The sequence below is a fragment of the Pleurodeles waltl genome, chromosome 4_2 (assembly GCF_031143425.1).
Source record: "Pleurodeles waltl isolate 20211129_DDA chromosome 4_2, aPleWal1.hap1.20221129, whole genome shotgun sequence".
Classification (NCBI taxonomy): domain Eukaryota; kingdom Metazoa; phylum Chordata; class Amphibia; order Caudata; family Salamandridae; genus Pleurodeles; species Pleurodeles waltl.
In genome coordinates, this window is record NC_090443.1 from 305,550,254 (window position 1) to 305,567,492 (window position 17,239).

The following is a 17,239-nucleotide window of genomic DNA, read 5'->3' on the forward strand; positions in this document are numbered from 1 at the left end:
TCCACTAGCTGGAGTGTCCTGCGGTGCTGTGACAAAGGGGTGAGCCTTTGAGGCTCACCGCCAGGTGTTACAGCTCCTGCCTGGGGGAGGTGTTAGCATCTCCACCCAGTGCAGGCTTTGTTACTGGCCTCAGAGTGACAAAGGCACTCTCCCCATGGGGCCAGCAACATGTCTCTAGTGTGGCAGGCTGCTGGAACTAGTCAGCCTACACAGATAGTCGGTTAAGTTTCAGGGGGCACCTCTAAGGTGCCCTCTGGGGTGTATTTTGCAATAAAATGTACACTGGCATCAGTGTGCATTTATTGTGCTGAGAAGTTTGATACCAAACTTCCCAGTTTTCAGTGTAGCCATTAATGTGCTGTGGAGTTCGTGTTTGACAAACTCCCAGACCATATACTCTTATGGCTACCCTGCACTTACAATGTCTAAGGTTTTGTTTAGACACTGTAGGGGTACCATGCTCATGCACTGGTACCCTCACCTATGGTATAGTGCACCCTGCCTTAGGGCTGTAAGGCCTGCTAGAGGGGTGACTGACCTATACTTGCATAGGCAGTGAGAGGCTGGCATGGCACCCTGAGGGGAGTGCCATGTCGACTTACTCGTTTTGTCCTCACTAGCACACACAAGCTGGCAAGCAGTGTGTCTGTGCTGAGTGAGAGGTCTCCAGGGTGGCATAAGACATGCTGCAGCCCTTAGAGACCTTCCTTGGCATCAGGGCCCTTGGTACTAGAAGTACCAGTTACAAGGGACTTATCTGGATGCCAGGGTCTGCCAATTGTGGATACAAAAGTACAGGTTAGGGAAAGAACACTGGTGCTGGGGCCTGGTTAGCAGGCCTCAGCACACTTTCAATTGTAAACATAGCATCAGCAAAGGCAAAAAGTCAGGGGGCAACCATGCCAAGGAGGCATTTCCTTACATTTGTACATACCGGAGAACACACATAGAAGCCCATTTATAACTGATATTCTTTCCAGAAACAGTGTCCACACTAATGAACAGTCAGAATACAGCTGCACGTAACAGCAAAACCTCACATTATCTGACATGTTACAGTTCAGAAACCAATACTTCTCAGGTGGCAACTGGAACTTTTGCAAATATCTTTGCTCTGCTACATCGAACACGGATGAAGGTTTCAAAGGGTTTATATAAAAAAAATGTTTAATGCTTTTCGTTGCAAACTTATTGGCATTAGAGGAGTCAAAACAATGCCATCCACATTCACAAAAACAGAAAGTAACAAATCTCACTGTGTCCAGAAAAACAGGCAGATTGGCTAAGTAAAGAGAGAATAATAATAAAGGGACAACAACACAGTATTGCTTCAGGCCATCGTGCCCCGGAGTGCATTCAGTGTATTTACAGAATTCATCTACTTTAATATGAACCCATATCTATGAGCACTGTACACTTGATATTTATTTGTCCCATATATATCTAGCATTAAAGGTAGTACCAGGCCATTGTAAGCAGTAGAAGCTATTTTTGAATATCTAGATTTTTCATCCAGAAACAGGTTCAAAGAAACCACCCTTTTTCTAGATTCACATGAGGAGATTTGGCAAACAATTCCCTGCACTATCAAATAATGCTATTTGATAACTATTTAGCAAATGTATAGAGGTTTTTTTTTTTTTAAGTTTAATAAATACGGATTAACGGGCTTCCTTTCCATGCTGCTGTATTGCATACTGCTCCCCAAAATAGACAGTGAGTGGCTTAAATGAATTAGTCCATAAAGGCAAATTTTCTTTTTAATATTACAGTGGGTCACCAATTGGAACCCTGTGCTTGTGAACATTTTAAAACAGCTATTCAATTCACTATCACCTCTACCTGAAGACATAAGGGATAATTTACCTTGGTTACATTCATTACTTTCTTAAGGGGTTGGCATGCAATTACACTACATATCAGAGCAACCGTGGTAATTTTTTTAGGAACCAAATTCTTTGTAATCTTTACTATAAAGCCCTAAAAGATACGCTGTGTTTTTTTTAAATCAGGAAATGTTTGAATTCACACTAAATCATAAATTCAGTTGGTTCTTTTGCCTGGCAAATTTGGGACTGGTGATATTCTCTTATCTATTTCAAAGTTATTCACCCAATTACTATCTGTTTGATCTACAAGCAGTTGTTCCCAGATCATTTTCTGTTTCATTAAGGTCTAATGTTTCTTTTGCCACTGCTTTCACTATTCTTTAGATTTCAAATCATTTGTAGACCAGTTTGAAATACTCTGCCACTCTACTAATAGATCTGTCAAGGTATAACACTAACAGATTAGTCTCAACAGTTCCTCTAAATGTGTCATCAATTTCTTGGCACAGCCTCTAGCTGTGCTTATAATCAATTGATTTCATGATGACATTTTGGGTGGCTGCATCATCGTTTCATCACAAAAAGTCTATCCAAACCAGTTTAACTTCAGCTCAGTAGTCACATACTCCTTGTCACTGCTAAACCTTTCCTCAGTGTCAGCGGACATCAATACGATGCTCAACCAATTCTGAACCCCCTCATTCCAGAAATAAGAGATCCATAATTTAATTTGTCCACAGCATTTCCCACTGTATTTTCCAACTATTATGATCCGAGATGAGTGACAAAGAAGTGTGGGGGTCTTTGACACTTGTAGCTTCTATTGGGGACCTCTTCTGCATCAAAGCTAGTTGCTTAATAAATCCACAGTTGTACATAACAAATCCCTTATGTATGATGACTTGGCAGTCCACACTAAGCACAAAATTCTGTTCCCAACATATGTTCACACAAACCCTACTGAAGTCTTTAATATTAATTATATGCAATTAAGAAATCTGGGCAAGTAGTTCCCAAATATGTTATAAAATTGGTTGATGGGAAATATATTTTTTAAGTGCAGTGACATGGGATCATATTTAAAAATAGGCTGCTTACATCCGAGATCTTCACTATGGACAATAGCAAACTTGTGTCTCTAGTAGCAGACTTGCTGTTCTAGTATCCTTGTTGTGCCACCCACTACACTTCCAGTGCAAACATGGGTTCAGGCCTACTGCTATAGCCTCACTACTACAGTTTTAATCCTGCAACCCGGCCAATAAAACGAACCATTTCTGACAAGAGTAAAACTCCCCTTTAAACATTAGTGTCACCCCTTTGTAGCCCTGTTAGCCCTGACAGCAGGGTATTTGAAGGTAGGACATGTAAACATTTAATGTTAACATGGCCTTACAGTGACTAGAACACAACACAAAAGCTATTTTTAATGTGAAAGGCCTAGCTGTCCTATGTAGAAAACCAGACTACATTAAAATACTAATACTGTATCTCGGGAATGGGACCAGCTAGAAAAATAATTATGCAGTTATATTAATAGTTATTAAAAATTCAATTCAAAGGTGAAGTTATGATTTTAATAAATATTAGGGAAAATTCGCTTTTTGAAAGGTACTTTTTTCTTGAGTTCCTGGAGGCTAATTTGCATTGGCTTGATAGCTTCTACAAGATAGTGATTAGCCTTGTATAGGAGTGGAATCCTTCCCAGGAGCAAACAACAGGCTGACGTAAATGGACAGAGATGACTCCTCTGAATGCCATATAATAAGGAGAGTAGGGGCTATGGGCATCCTTTTTGAAACTACAGTGTCAAATCCTGTTTGACTGGTCTGCTGGGTGCACTTGAAAGGGAAAGAATAGGATGCCACGACAATTCTTGTGTATCCACTGTCTGGTTACTGAACGAGAAAGCTTTGGTCCTACCACACTCATGTCTTTGGGTTTGTTATGGGTACAGTATCGGCTCCAAACTGGATTTCAGTTTCGAATGTGGAAGGACACTAGGATTACCATAGTACACTAAGCCAACCCCATCCCCCAGAGCTCAAGTTTAGTGTGGCCGAAGACATTTGCTATCTTGACAATGCCTAGACATTTTGAATGTTGCTTCTGTTTGCAATAAGGCAAAAGGAATCTACGGAAAAAGTAGGTAGGGTTGACCCCGGGGAACTTCTACCCCACTGGTTAGGGCATGATCAGTAGTCACCCCACCCTTGAGCTTGCGCCTGTCATAAATGTGGCATCTCTAGGCACCCACTTCAGAACACTTTCTGGATTCAATGAAGATTGGAAGAGGACTGGAAATGCTGTGTGTGACCTGACAGGAGTCCCGAAGGTCTGGATCTGCTCCCTCTTGTACCCAGGACAAAGAAGTGGTCTCCAATGGTCAGTTGCCTGACCTCCTGTGTGGCCACACGGAGACAACAAGTTGCAAGAGGTCTTTTCCTGGAAACATTCAGCTAACCAATGGCAATGGGACATTGATTGGACTTTGTTACCCTTATGGACTCACCACCTGCCAAATGCTGAGAGGTCTGCTTGCCCAGTGGACATCTGTAGCATTGGTAGGAACCACGGTCAACAGTTCCGAGCTGTAGGACAAACTTACATTTTTAAAAATATTATTTTGTTTGGGGGAAGGGTGGGTGCCTCCCTCACCATGGAAATTTTCTTCCACGATGAAGGGGGTGTTTTGCAGTTTTTAGTGGCACTTACTGCCAGCTATTACTTAGCATGACAAACAGTGAAAACTGGACATGTGTTCACCCACTCTAAACCGGGTGGACAGACATATAGCCAAACCTCCAATGGCCTTTAGTCAGTTAGGAGTCAGCAGAGTAGCCTCTGTTGTCATAATAAAGGTCCGCTGTCTCTAAATGAGGTGGGTAGACCTGCATTTTGGCAGAGAGGGTACTCTTGTCTCAGTTGCAACAATGTATCCTTTCCGCCAAACTCTAAAATGCCCCCTAAATCAGAAGGTAAATATTATGACCAGGAGGACCCTTATTAGTGGCCAGGCTCAAGGTCAGCAAACCTCAAATTGTGCCAATGTCTTGATCTACTGCGACCATTGACTACCACTGGCGGTTTGTGTTTTTGGTGCTGCTTCTGCTTAAAACTTTTAAAAAAAAATCATACTTTGGTTCCCCTTGCTTCTTTTATCAAGCTATCATTTTGTTTAATAAAAATTTAATTTTCGAATTCGGTTTGGGAATTTTGATTTGCATTTTGACTATTTTACTGGTTTGATACTCCATAAACACTTTACATGTTGCCGTTTAAGTTAAGACTGTCTGATTAAAGTACTTTGCATTAGATGATTTTTTTATGCCCAACGTACGACGTTAACAGCGAAACTACAAGTCTCAGCATGCAACATGGTACTGGTTACAAATCCAGAAAAGTCTAAAACGTTTCAAGCATAATATGTGGCCACTTCGCAGCTTCACAGTAAAAAATGCACTACTTGATACATACATACATTCGAACACTGCTCGTACTGACAGGAGACTCCCAAATCATCTGTATTTTGGCTGTCTCCCGCCTATAAATTGCCTCTACTGCAGTGGAAATAAACGGGTAAAATTAATAACATTATTTTTCAAAATCTCCCTCTTGGCTGTTGCCAAATTTTGGCATGTACACTAATGTGACTGACCCTTTCATAACTCTCTCTCTGTCATTATTATAATAACCAGGTGAGTCTATATCACCACGGATCAGGACATCACATTTCGAGTACTTTCAATTTACAAATTAGTATAATCTGGGAAATACAGATTTCCCCGCTAAAATTAACACACGACAGCGCGAATTCAGATTACGTCCTAACATAAAAATAAACAAAAATTCTACCTCAAAGCAGAAGACTTAATGAAGGTTCAGTTTAGCAAAATTATTAGAATGAACGTAGAGCTCTCCAAAATAAATTAGTCTGATCAGCTACATTAAGGGCTGAAAACATTTTCAAAAAAGACGTAACGTTTCCTCAATGGTACATGCCCCGATTTATCCTGCATATTAAGATTCTTCATCGTGTGGATTTCATTTCCTTAAACAAACAAAAAATGTAGCCTAAAACGTAAAATGCACCTTGATATCGATGAACCGACCTTTAACAGCCACAATATATATTATTTACCAGCCTAGAGTGTGCGCCATAAGAAAGTGTTTTCCCTTTCCGCATGCGCCCTAAGCAAATGGCTGTGTGAGGGCATACGCATTTGACAAATCTAGAGGATTGTTTATCCGGCGGTTTGTCGTTCCTAGCCACGAGGCAGGCACCGACTGAGTGACTCGACTTACCTTTCCGTAGGGGTGACACTACGGCCAGGGCCCCCACCGGCACAAATAGAGGGTGACAGGCCTGGTAAAACATAAAGAGCGGGCGGGGCAGCGTCGTCCCCCGTGTACTGTGCGGGCGAACCAGCTAATAAGGGCCAGTAGGGGGCTGAGGCTAGAGGTAGAAGACGGACTTTCAAGTAGAGAAAAACGTCATACATCAGTGTTGGGAAACTTGGGTACTTACGGTCCTCGGAGAGTGGTACCTGTCCTTGGTAGGGCGTGTCACAGTGATGATGCAAAGCACAGCAGCCACGTTTTCAGATTGCCTATGAGTGACATTTCGATGGTTTCAGTTCACTTATGAGACATTCAACTGCCAAATGTGTGACACTGACAATATCAGAAATCATATTCTTTTGAGCAATGAGAAGCTCGGAAAAATATACTGCTGCAAAACGCCTGAATGGAAAGGTGAATGCTTAATAATTAACATATTGCTGAAACTTTTGCGGCAGCCTATGTTATACTATGTGTAATGGAATTTAGTTTGACTTATATGATTTATTATCATGCACTTGAGGTTATTTTCAATGCAGTTGCCTAAACACCATCAAAATAGTTATAGACTGTCTCGACTAAGCCCATTTACGCATTTTGACCTCTGCAGTTTCACCGGATATTTAAGAGGGGCTTTAGTGTAGGGCATCCGAACAGCGCATTTAATTCATTGCTGACAGCTTGACTTTAACAGCATCAGATCATGGAAAAGGAAATAGTCATATAATAATGCAAATTTGACCTTAATACAATTTATTCTCTGCATGAAAGAAGTTAACTCCTGCACACCTCATTAACTGGTTAAAGCAGTGGTTCCCAACCTGTGGTCCGGGGACCCCTTGGGGTCTGTTGAGCCTCCTCAGGGGGTCTGTGACTGCTTAGAAAAAATAAATAATATTAATATATTATTAGTTCACCAGCTTTCAATAATGACTCAGTGAGGGGTCCCCAGTCTCCAATAATGATTCAGTGGAGGTCCCCGGGTTCCAGTAATGACAAAGTGGGGGTCCACAGAAGCCAAAAGGTTGGGAACGTCTGTTGTTAAGTATCTGGAACTGCCGGCCTAGTGCGGTTAAGCACATGCTGCAGAGATGGGACAAGCTTCAGAGTGCAGATCCTGTAAATAGTGTGTGTGTGAATGACTCACCTGACTGCTACTACTGTCCATGACTGTTTTGCCAGGTCAGCACTGCAACGCCTCGCTTCGTCTTTAGCTGCATGTTTATTCGCCATGCTTGGCAGGATGGGCACAGGCTGTAGTAGCAGGCGGCAGGTCAAGGAGTGTGCCTGAGTGGAAGGAGAGTCCGGGGCTGCATCTCGCCTCACTCTAAAGTGTCTCATTCTGGCTGACTGGTCAGCTGTAGTGATGTTTTTAGGTCAAGTATAGCAGCGCGCAAGTGCTGCTCTTCTCAACATGTTGTAATCTATTCTTTGGGCTTTAACCACGCCCATCACTTTCATTTGTTCCTAGGCCTGCCTTTCAAATATCCCTTGATGTTGTTGGTAAATGCTTTACGTTTGTGCCGCCTTAAGGCTGGTTTGTTACTGCCTTGCAGACTGACTTGATAGATTATTGCACGACTGCTGATACACTTTAGGGTGGGCGCACTACTTTTTTCTTTTGTCTCTCCCCTTCGCGTCACGCTCCATGGTGGCCATGGCCCTTTGAAGTTTCATGCAGAGCAGACTCGATGAAAGGTATTGGAGTTGATCATTTCCAGCTGGTTGGTGTCAGGTGCTTATTGAACAAATGGTGTCTGCTTCTCCTCGTGACATGTCTGCATACTAATCCTATTGACGATTGATATGTGTATGATTTCTGCGTATCTCCGTTTTTGTTGGTGAGTTGTGTCACTTGCAAATTAGCAAAACATTGTTTTTCAACATAATTATGTGAAACAAAGCTTATGGAAATGCGTTACTATTTAAATGATTGTTCCTCGGATCTGTTTGGAGTCTTGCTTACAGTTCCCTTTTGCTGACTTGTAGGCACCATTTTATCCCATACTTTGCGATATACTTTGGGCTGTTTTGTTGGATAGCTATATTGTCTATTTTGGTTCTCCCAGGGTTTGCTGCTTTCTTCTCTACTTCATACTTTTACCGCACCTTGAGTCACAGTAACACCTACTATTGAGGTTGATAATGTCAGCCGCTTTAAAAATATTCTACTTTTTCTATACTTTTCCAGATGGCTATTAGTTGTGCGCAGCAACGTATACTGTTGTTACATCAAATAATAGAACAAAGCAACCACCTATGGAAGACGTTTTTTATGCTCAGAAAGTGGCTGCCCACTGGAGTGACCATAGTAAAATAAATTACGTGTGAAAAAGGGTTCTCAATTTGGGTTCTTAGGTCTGGACATCTATTTATGAGATGTGTTTGGTTAAAAAACATGGTTAGGCACTTAGTAAAGTTCCTTGTGCATGTAGAGGTATTGTCCTTTTTCAGAAGACCATTAAAGGGACATGGTCGATTAAAGACTAGAGTGCTTTATATTCGTTGTTTTGTAGGTGCCTACAGTTGTTAATATACTGGATTATTCAGGTCTTGTGAAGGGCCTCAATTTTACACTAATGTTGGCTTTGTCTCCCGTACCCCTTTGCTTCAGTTTCTGTGGGTGAGCTAGCGCAGCGCCATTTGAGGCTCTTGGTGCTGGGGTCATCTTGTTAAGCCACCAAGGTGTAGTATGTTCCCGAAGTTGGAAGCGCATGGCGCAGCAGACCGTTCCCTTACGGGTGCACCTCTGACCCTGGCACCAAGTGGGGCAGGGGCACCCACAACCGTGTGCATTGCAAACATTACCACAGAGAGTAGTAAAGGTAGTGTGAATAGCCAAGCCCAGGGCATAGCTATGTTCCACACAGAGGTGAGCTTACGGAGGTCCGCCACTCCACCCATTCCCACAGACCTTTTAAAGTTTAAATTATTTCTGTAGCTGCTGCCAAGCAGTTTTGGTAAATCTTTGAAAAAGCAGCCCTTTGGGTATTTTAGGCAACTTGTGTTTAAACAGTATGCAGAGACAAAAGCTATAAAACGTATGTTATATTGGTGATGCAATTGTTTTGCTAACACGCAATACACGCTAACACAAGTTTAAAACTCATACAATCCACAGTTCAAAGTCCTGCTTTAAAAATAGAAGTGAAATTCGAGCCTTTTCATTCCAGCGGCTTCCCATTCTCTCTGTGATTGGTTTGTGGTGTTTATTTGTACAAAAGCCATTACTTCGTGAGGAACTATCTGCAAAATGAGAGGTTTTAGTAAACATGCATTTTTAACTTAAAGGGGGCCTTTTGTCCCCAGGATAAAGGGGATGTTAGGGTACATGGTGTGTATGCTTTAAAACCTGGTATCTCTGCACAATACTGTTTACTCTGAGCTCCATGCGGCACGGCCAGAGCCTCTTTTAACTTTCCATCGACAACAGGAAGAGTGGCTTACCCATGGTATTAACAAAGGGCTCCGCTGGGTATCAGATTTATGCAGGCAAACTCCATCAAATATTTCTTGGAGTTCATGCTACACGTTCCTGCCAAGAGTGTAACTAGACTACTTTGTTGGTCATGGTAGGTTTTGCTCAAAACATTTGTGTTTTTAGGTTGAGCATAGCAGCGCACAAGCTGTGCTTTTTCACATGGTGTAATCTATTCTGTGGACTTTACCTATGCCCATCTCACACCAATCACTTTAATTTGTTCGTTCCTGGGCCTGCCTTTCAAAAATTCCTTGATGTTGTTGCTAAAGGCTTTACGTTTGTCGAGCCTTGAGGCAGGGGTACTGCACCCTTTCCCTGTTTCGTGTACATTAGAACAGTAAATGTTGCAGGTTTTTTTCAGCAAGCATTTTGTTAGTGTAAACGCGTTAACGTAATCATGTTGTTCCTGCTTACATTTCACATGCTTTACTTAATCATGCATCCTCTATCAGTGTTTGCTTTTTCCAGAATGTTGTTACTTATTTTTTTTCAGCCAACATATTACTCTTGTCTCCCCTCCCTCATAACCTATTTCACATTTTCCAGTTCTCCAGCACTGTAAGGTAATTCGAATGTCAATAGCCCTATGCAAATATCATCACTCCATTGCATACAAAAAACACAAAAGTAAAAAAAGTGCCATTTTCAACGCCAAGAGCTCTAACTTTCACAAATAAGAGACCGATTTCATTGCAAATGTTTGTTATCCTTGTGTGCACATCCAACAATAAAAAACATGATAAACTGATAACTCGGCCAGCGAAATCCGGGTTCCGCTGGCCGGGAGAAACAGTACAGAGTAATAGCAGGGCTTTCCCAGGTGCCTGCAAACAATGCCCAGTGCCACTATTATGTGAATAATAAAACAATAAATTGTGCTGCCAGTGAAATCGAGGTTCAGTTTGGGCCTGACAAGACTGTAAAGGGCAATCATGCTGCTCTCCGTTGCGCCAGTAAAGAGCAACCTGTACCCTCTAACGCTGCTCCTCTGACCACCTGCCATCACCAGTCAGTTGTGTACTCACCGGTCACACGAGTGTAAGAAGCTCACGCTGTACATTATGTTTAAATATTCCAATAGTATTAATCACACAGACCTGGGCGAGAAGAGCAGCAGCCACGACAAGTTGCAATGCGTGGCATCAGAGGCAGTCAGATCCAGTTATCATCATGATCCTGCCTCTGCGATGACTGCGACCTCTCACATCATCAAGTGTTGGTCGCGCATCATGATGAGGCACGTGGCACCAATATTGGTGGCACAGTGACTGGAAGAGGTGCCGGTGGCAGCAAACTAAGAAACTGAACTGCTGCTCGCGCCAAGGCCCAGCTCACTCAGAGGCAGTGGCTAGTGTCAGCAATTCAAATGGGCACACTGTGATTATAGTTGCAGTGATGCCAAATCATGTGAATGCTCCCACGGTCAGCCCGGGCTCAAGTCTCAGCAGCATCTTAAATGCAGAGCCAGCACAGATGAGCCCTGGCCGGTGCCACTCACTCCTAGTATTCTGATGGGTACGTTTTTCAGGTGTACTTGTACCAGGGCAGCACTGCACAGTGTGCAGTAGTGCAGTCACCCACTCTGCCACTCCCCGCCTGCTTGCTTACTAAGTGCTGCTATAGGATGGTGCTTCCAGTTTGCTTGTCTATGCCTCAGCACCGGTGATATCAAGGAAGAGCTATAAATGCGTGACTTTCAATTTGTCTTAATGTTAGCCCATTAACAGACATGTTTGTCTTTGCATTTGGAAAGACTATCTCTATGCGCTGCCACCTGGGATTTCCTACAAAAAAAAAGGCAGAAAATGAGGAGCTAAATTTGACTTTGCATTTCTTAAGTCTGCCAGGTGGCATCATGATATCATTAGTCATTTCTACCTTTTCATTTAGGAGCATATTACATGATGAGACTTGTGGTTTGGCTTTTTTCTTGGTGCATTATAGGTTCAAAATCTCAGCATGCAAAGTGTGTTGGAGTAAAATGTAAAAAATGCCTTAAAGTGTTATACATGACATAGAGCCAGTTATCAGCTATTTAAAAATGTTACAGTTATCTAGTCCATTAGAAAAACAAATTTCTTAACCCGTAGACATGAAAGTAAACTGTGCTCACCTATTTTGTGAGAGATCACTCTTTCACTCACATCATACATTAAAACATGCCTTAACAATTGGAATATTTTTTATCTTTTGTGTAGCGGAACATTCTAAACCGAGCTTCACAACACAATAACCTTCTAGAAGAAACAACAAGACCTATTATATACGTACCATGCATTTTGTTCACATAGGATGACGAACCCTCATTAACCTATGCTTCATTAATGGATTCCACATCTAGCGTTGGAAAGCAACCAAGAGTAGTATTCTATACTGGTTGCACAGTCTTCGAGCCTATGGGTTCCCTAGTTTGTGTGAGATAATGGCCCTCATTACAACCCTGGCAGTCGGTGATAAAGCGGCGGTAATACCGCCAACAGGCCGGCTGTAAAAAATGGAATCACGACCATGGCGGAAACCGCAAACACAGACAGCCACTTTAACACTCTGACCGCCACTGCGGTAGAAACAAACACCGCAGCGGTAACCGCCAACAGCCAGGCAGAAGACAATGTACCGCCCACTGTATTATGACAGGCCAATCTGCCACCTTTTCTGGGGCGGTACCAACGCCATCAAAAGCAAGGCGTAAACAGTCTTTGGAACGGAAACCACTCACCTCTCGACACTCAACGAGGAACCAGGACACCATGGAGTCCGAGTTACAGGTCCTGCCCATGTTGCTTTACCTCCTCATCTACCAGGAACATCAAAGACGGCGGTGACGATGACAGTGAGTACTGCACCTAGCACACAGGGGAGGGGGGGAGGCAAAAGAGAGTGACACACACACGCAACACCCCAACCCCCACCCACAACAACAGACACACACACACATCCAATAACATCACAGATACACCCAGTCACCCCCTGGAAGAACGCAAGGACCAAATGAAATGAGTTTAACCAGTGTAATAATCAAACAATCAAGTAGCCCAAGATACTTTAAAATCCTCACATTTACAAATATTTACAGCAAGTACACAAGTCTGTACACTGTCCCATTAAATGTTCGTGGACCCGTGGTCCCAAAAAGCATGGGCGAAGCCCACACATGACACTTGCCTCAAAACAAAGAGAACACTGCAGGGGCATCAGGTAAAAAAAAAAAACAGGCACCTCAGGGGGAAGGGGAGAGGGGGCACCTCAGCCGGATGATGGGACGACACCACTGCTCCTCGAGGGGGCTCCATGCCCACTGCTTGGTCCTGGGGAGTGCAAAGCCACAGTCTCTAAAGTGGGTGGTTTGCCCACTGCTTTATCCTGGGGAGTGCAAAGCCACAGTCTCTCAAGTGGGTGGGTTACCCACTGCTGTATCCTGGGGAGTGCAAAGCCACAGTCTTTCAAGTCTCTAAAGTGGGTGGTTTGCCCACTGCTTTATCCTGGGGAGTGCAAAGCCACAGTCTCTCAAGTCTCTCAAATTGGTGGGTTGCCCACTGCTTTATCCTGGGGAGTGCAAAGCCACAGTCTCTCAAGTCTCTCATGTGGGTGGTTTGCCCACTGCTTGTTTCTGGGGAGTGCAAAGCCACAGTCTCTCAAGTGGGTGGTTTGCCCACTGCTTGTTTCTGGGGAGTGCAAAGCCACAGTCTCTTCAGTGGATGATTTTCTTCACTGGTTCTGGATGGGGCTTTGTGTCCAGAGTGCTTCATCCTGCCAAGGACTGGGGTAGTGGATGCTGTTCTCCACTGGTTCTGGAGGGGGCATGGTGCCCAGAGTGCTTCATCTTGCCAAGGACTGTGTTAGTGGATGCTGTTCTCCACTGGTTCTGGAGGGGGCTTTGTGCCCAGAGTGCTTCATCCTGCCAAGGACTGGGTGAGTGGAAGCTGTTCTCCACTGGTTCTGGAGGGGGCATGGTGCCCAGTAATGCTGCACCAGCGGTGTGGCAGTTCCCATTCCCTCACATGGGAGTCTGAGCCACAAGATTTACCGGTAACAGGTAGCAGGATACTCCATGGAGGCAGAGCCACACTCCTCCTTGCGACGACTTAGGCTGCAAACTGCAGGTAGTGCCAGTGCTGGTGCCTCATGTAGTGTGTGCAGGGTCCAGGACGTCTCCTGCAAACTCGGACGCCTGCCCACTGTGGATGATGATGATGTCCGCTGTAGTGTGGCACTGGCTGGGCACGTCGCGGGGCATGTGGCGGTGGCTGCGGCGGTGTCTGCGGCAAAGATGCTGCCGGTGGTGCAGGTGTCTGCACTTGTGAAGGGAGACACCAGGCCGTCTCCTGCAGCCTCGGAAGGCTGCCCACTGGGGATGATGCTGGTGACTGTAGTAGAGGCAGCAGATGTGCAGGTGGTGGTGCAGATGGCGGTGCAGGTGGCGGGCGTCCACCGCTGTACAGGTTGCTGGCCTGTCTTGCAAAAGGGGTGACACCAGTCCCTCACCCGGAGGCTCCGTGCCCTGAGCTGAATTCCCTTTGCTTCTGTGTCCCTTCCCCACCTTGGAAGTCGCTGCTGGGTCTTTGGCACTGTCCTCTTTGGTTCTGGAAGAGGCCTTGCTGGATGGTTGGTGCAGCTTTTCTCTGCGGCATGCTGGCCCCTTCTTTACCTTGGCAGGTGGAAGAATAGGTTGGTCCTTGGCCGCACTAGGTGACACACTGGCAGTCCTGATGGGTGCCCCCTTCGATTTTCCCGGACTTGCAGGGACCACACTGGATGAGGATTTGGTGGCTGTGGTGCTGGGCTGGGATCTAGACATCCTGGCCCTAGGGGAAGGACAGGGGGGAGGGGGGCGAAGGGAAGAGGGCAAAGTTAGCTAGGAAAAGTTTTGTAGACACACTGGAACAGGAAGATGGAGGGGGTTTGGGAGTGGAGGAAGAGGTAGTGGTTGTAGGAGGTGTACGTCTGCTGAGTTTGGGTGAAGGTGCATGGGCTGGAGGCTGTTGTGAGGTGGATGGCTGTTGAGTGGGTGTGTGCCGGCGTTTGTGTACTTTGGGAGGAGGACTCACAGGCACTCTGGGAGAGGACACAGGGGACCTGTACATGGTAGTGGGGGTGGTGATTGCACGTGAGCGGTGTGTGGTGATGGGCGCGCTGGTGATGGAGGTAGTGGCTGAGGATATAGTGCATGCAGGTGTGAGTGGAGATGAGACTGAGAGGAGGTGGACGACGTGGAGGAGGGGGACACAGTGGAGGCAGTGGATGTTGGTGTGTCTGCATGGGTATGGTGCTTGTGTGAGTGCCTGTGGGATGTGTGGTGCTTATGTTTGCCTGAGCCACTTTTGTGTGTTGATGTGTGTGCATGCTGGTTTGATGGTGTGCTTGGGAGAGGCTGAGGTAGAGGGGGATTGGGTCTGGGTAGTGGAGGTTGGAGGGAGGAGACTGGACACAGGGACAATGGCTGCCATAAGTGCTGAGGCCAGAGCCTGAAATGCTCTTTGTTGGGCTGCCACGCCAGAATGAATGCTCTCCAGGTATGCATTTGTTTGTTGCAAATGCCTCTCGACACCCTGGATGGCATTCAGAATGGTTGACTACCCAACAGTGAGGGATCTCAGGGAGTCAATAGCCTCCTCACTGAGGGCAGCAGGGCTGACTGGTGCACAGCCTGAGGTGCCTGGGGCGAAGGAGATGCCCACCCTCCTGGGTGAGCGGGCACGGGAAACACGCTGAGGGGCTGCTGGGTGGGCAGTGCTGGTAGGGGGGGTGGCGGCTGTACCTGTTGTTGCGGGGGGGCACAGATGTGCCCGCCACTGCAAGGGAGCTCCCATCAGAGGAGGAGTCGCTGTCGCTGGTGTCCCCTCCTGTCCCCGTCGTGGCGCTCCCCTTGCCCTCCATCCCACTGGTGCCTTCACACTCCGTACATTCACCCTCCTGGGCCATGTGGGTTGCAGCTCCCTCCTGCTCCGGTGCCACTGCTCCTCCGCCAGATTATGCTATTGCACACAAGGACAGGGTGACAAAACAAAAAGGGGGGGAAAGACAGAGGACACACATGGTCAATGCCAGCAACACCACTACCGTTAGCGGACACAATACACAGGGAGCAGCCCTATGCACTAGGCCATGCACTAACAGTTGTTAGGAAAATCACCTGCCCATGGGGGACTATGCCTAACCCCATGTGCTGCACACCTTGAACCCACAGGAGCCTGACTAGTTGTCGATGGCCACTACCACTATTGGGGTTGGAGTGCCACAGAGCCTGCCTAACAAGGGACTTATCCTTGCAAGTTCGCCCTGGCCTAGGGGAATCCCACAGCCCACATCCCCCATTCAGATACCTCGTAAAGCGCGCAGAGTCAGCTGAATAAGACTGTACTCATCCCCTTGTGGCTGCTGTGATGCCCTCAAGTGCCCATCCAACTCTTGATATGCCACCGCCAGGATCCGGAACATCAGGGGGGTCATGGTGCGATGGGCACCCCTTCCACGTTGGGAGGCCATCCCCAGCTGGGCCTCCGCCGTCTTCTTGCCCAGCGGCGCAGGTCCTCCCATCTCTTGCGGCAGTGGGTGCTCCATCTATGATAGACCCCCAGGGTCCGCACATCCTTGGCGATAGCACGCCAAATACTCTTCTTCTGGTGGGCGCTGACCTACAGGAAAGGTAAAGTAAGAATGGAACTTACTCCCCCGTCCAGTTCTTCTTAATCATTGGCCACAACTTCCCACCCATGCCCTGAAACACATACACCGACCATCCTCACTTGCCGGCCACAGCCCCCCCATGTGTGTTCAATCCAGACCACTCCATACATTCATGTCCCATCCATCATGCTCACAGTGTACTCACCTGTTTGTCTGGAGGACCGTAGAGTAGCGTGTACTGGGGGAGGAGGCCTTCCACCAGTTTGTCCAACTCCTCCGCAGTGAAGGCAGGGGCCCTTTCCCCAGACACTGTAGCCATTGTCGCTTCCAGACTCAGGTCACAGCAGCACTTGCAGTGTAGGTCCTCTCCTGTTGAAGGTCAGGTATCAAGTGAGGGAACAGATAGAAAATGACAGACGCGTCCGCGGCGGTGCGCACCGTCACTGCCGGCGTACATCATCATTGGCTCCTGGAACCCATTGGGCCCAATGATAACCAATGCTGAATTGCGCGGCAGTCTTCGACCGCCTACCGCGACGCTGCACAACACCAGCGCAGTTACCTCATTTCCCCTTGTCCCTCCTTACAGGTCAGGAAGCCGCCATTTCAGGGGGGCACATTGCAGGGCACCTACCTGCGTCACAGCACATTTAGGCAGGAATACGGACAGACAGCACCACACACTGATTAAGTCACATTAGTGCAGAACACTCTTGTGCAACCTATGTGGTATATGACCCTCTGCTCACCATTCCCCTCCATAGGGCCCATCCGCTGGGGCAGCTGATGAGATGGCATCATCCTCCAGTGTACAGACCCCTGGTGGACCTGTCGACAATGGAAGGCAGACACATCATTATCACCTACAGACTTGATCGTGCCACAATCCATGAACTGTGTGCCCAGTTGGAGCCTGACCAGCTATCCGCCATCCCACAGGAATCCCCCCTCTAGTGCACGT

At 46.4% G+C, this 17,239-nt stretch overlaps 1 protein-coding gene across 2 annotated transcripts in view; it reads right to left on the bottom strand.

Moving 5' to 3' along the window:
- POLR3H (RNA polymerase III subunit H) overlaps window positions 1-6,284 on the bottom strand; it is a 78,565-nt gene extending 72,281 nt beyond the window's left edge. The window contains exon 1 of one of the 2 annotated variants that reach the window (XM_069231255.1): window positions 6,135-6,284. The gene's annotated coding sequence lies outside the window, so the exon portion shown is untranslated. Of the gene's footprint in view, window positions 1-5,921; window positions 6,019-6,134 lie in introns of those variants that run through there. The other variant, XM_069231256.1, reaches the window with a different exon arrangement.
- Window positions 6,285-17,239: the final 10,955 nt, after the last annotated feature.